This window comes from Pongo abelii, chromosome 19 (genome assembly GCF_028885655.2).
Source record: "Pongo abelii isolate AG06213 chromosome 19, NHGRI_mPonAbe1-v2.0_pri, whole genome shotgun sequence".
Classification (NCBI taxonomy): Eukaryota; Metazoa; Chordata; class Mammalia; order Primates; family Hominidae; genus Pongo; species Pongo abelii.
Window position 1 is genome coordinate 55,114,458 of NC_072004.2, and position 4,199 is coordinate 55,118,656.

Consider the following 4,199-nt stretch of genomic DNA (forward strand, 5'->3'; position numbering starts at 1 on the left):
GGCCTGCACTCTACCAAGAAACACAGGAAGGTATTCCAGAGTGTGTGTGTGTGTGTATGTGTGTGTGTGCACGCGAGCATGTATGTATTTGGAGAGCATCCATCTTCTGACATACAACTGAGGTCATGACAAGGAAAAAAAAACACCACATTTATCTAGGAAGTGATTTTGGCTGCAGGACCTGGGTCTATTGTTATCTGACATCTCTTGACATGCCCGTGGGTGGGATGGGAGTGGAGGGTTCATATGAGTTATTGAGAGGGTTTTATAATGGTTGATTTACTCAGGGGCCAGGTGGGGAGGTCTCTCCCATGGGGAAAGATTCTCACTGCTGGGGCAGGAAGATTCTCACTGCTGGGGCGGGAAGATTCTCACTGCTGGGGCGGGAAGATTCTCGCTGCTGGGGTGTGAGGGCTCTGTGCACACCTTAGAGTTCCTGGCCTTCTCTTTGCAAGGGGAGCTGAGAATCTGGTTTTGGTAGCAGGAGGCCCACTCCTTTGACTTCTGGAGAGTCTGTGAGACTGCCTGAGAGGTGGGCTCAGCTAAGCCACAACGTGTACTTTGATAGTACAGCTGGCTGCTCAGTGAGTGGCCTAGACATTGATGACTGGAGCTCTGAGGTCTGAGGGATGACGTTCGGAAAGGGTCATGTGCTAAATGTCACCTGAGGGGTATTTTTAAAGGGTTTTCTTTTCCTTCAAGAGGAGGGAAAATGCAACCAGTAGCATCTCTGTCATCATTCAGATTTTGTAATAAAGTACAGAGCCCTTCCCCCTAGGTCCCCAACATACAGTTTCTCACTCTGGTGTGTGGAGAGTCGGCCTCCCAGGCACCATACCATCTGCATCCTATGATGGGCAATTATGAAACACGCCTCAGCTGGCATCATCCCCAGGAGGCCACGATGGAGCCGATGTCTGGCATCTCCAGGGCCTGTTCTGCTCTCAGAAAATCTACGCTTCTGGAGCGAGAAAGCCCAACAGAAATAAAGATAATTGAAAAACAAATTTGTTTCTTCCAGTAAATTCAGCCGGTGAGCTCAGAGGAGCAAAGAGAATTCTCCAGTGTGGCGCTCACAAAGTCCTCAGCCCTGCGTTTTAGCATTGAACACCACCAGGCCATCAGTGTGGCTGGGGTGAACTCTCCATCAAACTTGGGAAATCACTAAACTCTTTGCATGCTGAATAGCTATTTATATATTATATAAATAAATAAATATATATTTTATATATATATCTCTCTCACAAATGCAGGCCACATGTCAAATTCAGCTTTGCTTTCTACAAATGAATGAACTTAATAAAAATAAACTTTGGAGGGGGTATTTGGAAAGACGTCTATTTAAATTTTTATTACATGTTTGATATTAAAAACTAAGAATGGTTTAGATAAAACATATAAATAAATATATATATATAAACACACACACACTACAGATAAAGCTTTTTTAGAAAACACGTTAGCTAACAGGTGATATGGAACTTCAAGTGTTTTGTTATATAGCATGGACGTTTTATTTTGCATATCGGAACATAAAGCCATTTTACAACTGTGAAGTGTGTGGATGCTCTTTATTACTGACTTGTCATTTCTTGGCTCTGCAATGGCCTCTGCCTCTTTTTTGCTGGTATTTTTTTTCTCAAGTGTCAGGTGAGGCCCTCAGTGCCTCTGAACATTTGTACCGTGGAGCCTCTGAGCTCAGAGTGAAGTCACTTAGGACCAACAGAGCAATTGTACCTTTGATCTCATGCTACTCCCCGGGTTATGAATCTGGACTCCAGGGTCCACAAAGACCCCAGAAGGGCAGGGCAGGCAGTAAAGCAAGAATCTGTCTCCTTTCAGCAGTCAACACATAAGCTGGCCATTTGTGGGAAGTGGTCTCGTAAGTAGGGAATTCCTGGTGGGATTTATGCAGCTGCTTCAGAAAAGGAACTGAAGAGCAGGTTCGAGTCAGCGCCGGGGGCTTCCTGGAGCAGTCAGGGGCGTGAGCTCATCACCACCATCACCCCAGAATGGGTGAGTCAAGGCCTGGCAAAGTCCCCATTCGCCTGCACCTTTGCCAGGTCCCTGAAGCTTGGCCACAAGATGGAGAGAGGAAAAACAAGGTGAATCCAGGCCAGGTTCACCCTAGATTGGAAGAGGCAGGCGTAGGAAGGTGCTGCTGGGTGTCCCTCCTTACAGCCTTGCCACCTGCCCTGCGCCTCATGGCTTCTTCCCCAAAGCTGCTTACCCGCATCCACCATCTCCACTGCAGGCTGGTCTAGGAACCCAGGAAAAGAGAAGGCAAAGGAGGCATGCCCTTGAATCCTTGCCCTGTCAGGACTGAGATGAGATTTCCTGCTGGGTAAAGACTCAACCTTGTCTCCTGTTTCTCCAGAGTCCTTTTGTGGCTCTAGGCTGCTCTCTGGCTGGACTTCTTCCTGCAGAACAGGAAGCCAAGCTCCATCCTCCCTTAGCTGTTGGCGCACACCTTGGGCTTCTTGGTCATGGAGAAAGATGTTAACTGAGCTTGGCTCAGGGGACAGGGAAAGGGAGGGCTCTTCCTAACTCCCACCTGCTGTGCTCTTTTCTTTCTGGGTGAAGACAGCACATCTGGGACACTCCACACCTTCTAGAGCGCAGGCAGAGGGCTGGAGGCAACGTGGATGTTCCCAGGTTCTCCCCAAACACATGGTTGGCTGAGTCTGACATGAAGAAAGCCGCTTCTTAAAGGGGTATTTTGCCTCGAGGCAGCCCACGGTTTCTGGCCAGCTCGCTGTGAAGCGTGAGGTCCCTGGGCTTCCCCACCTGGGCATGGCCAGAGCCGGGCCTGCAGTGGGATTTGTGGAACTTTCCTGCCCCTCTGAATCAACAGCTCAATAAAAAGGGGGCACATGGGATATCCTGAAACAAAGGGCACCATTCAGGAGCGCCAACAGGTCATACATCATTGGCCAGAAACCTGCCACATGAAAAGGGTCTGCTTCTGCTGTGCCCTGCCTGGGAAGGGGACAAAAGCCAATTAACGTTCAGCTGCATGTCCATGGGAAGGCGGCCCTGGGGGCTGTGCTCTCCAGCCCAGGGCCAGGCCCCTCGGGGGAAGCCGGGGCAGACCTCTCAGCAGCAACTCAGCCACAGACAGTTGGCCCTCAACCGCAGAAGAGCCTGGAATAACAAAAGGGAGAAGGGAAAGAGAAGCTGGGTCAGACTGACAAATTGTTAAAAAACCAAACCAACTTCCAGCCTTGGCTGGGCCTCAGGGGGTCAAGAGGCCTCGGCTCGCCCCACTAATGGAGCCTGCTGGAGGAGTAGCAGCCCAGCCTCGCAGTGTCTTATCTTACAACATAAAATTAAAACCCACTTAAAAGGCCGGAGGGCATGTTAACATTCCCCCTGCTGTCTAATTGAAGTAGTTCCCAGCGCAAAGGATTTCACTTGAAAGATGTCTCTGTCCCAGCCCGGGTCTCCAGCTCAGCCAGCAGGGGAAAGGGGTTGGCGGGGTGGGGGGAGGGGGGCAGCGACTGTTTGCTTGCCACCCCCACCCAGGCGGCAGGTGGCGACAGCAAAGGTTAGAACAGTCTGGGTTGTTTTGTATTTTTTAAAAATTTACAAATTCATTAGCAGCTATGTCAGCAGAGGCCACACTCTTGACAAGAAGACCTGGTAATGATTCAAACGTGGTGAGTCCTGCAGTGAAACCTGGCTGTTCCTGCAGCCGAGAGATTTCCATGCCATTCCCCGGCAAGCCCTCTCTCCCCCCACGCAAATCTATGACAGGTCTCCAAGGCATACGGAACCAATCAGGGACATCCTGTCAAGGTGATGAACTTGCACTGGCCATCCCGAGTAATGGGAACCAGTCAGCCTGAAGCCGGCCTGGACTGAAAGCCAAGGTGACAGCTATTAAGCAATTGTGCGCCGAACAAAATGGCAAAGCGGCCGGGTAATCAATTCAATTTCGATGGGCAACCCGAGCAACCGCAGCGGCTGTCGCAGCTGATTAGGGAGGGCCGGGCTGGAGCTTTCAATGCGAGCCCGTCACAGATCAGAAACAGGCCCGGGATGAAAAGGGAAAGAACCGTCTCCTGAGAAGCAGGCGATGAAGGACTCTGTTTTATGTGACTGGGTTCTTCCTCCTCTCCTTGAAGAAAGAGGAGAAAAAAAAAAGCAAGCAGTTTGGAGATTAGATAGTTTTCTTTTCAGCCATTTATCATTATGAA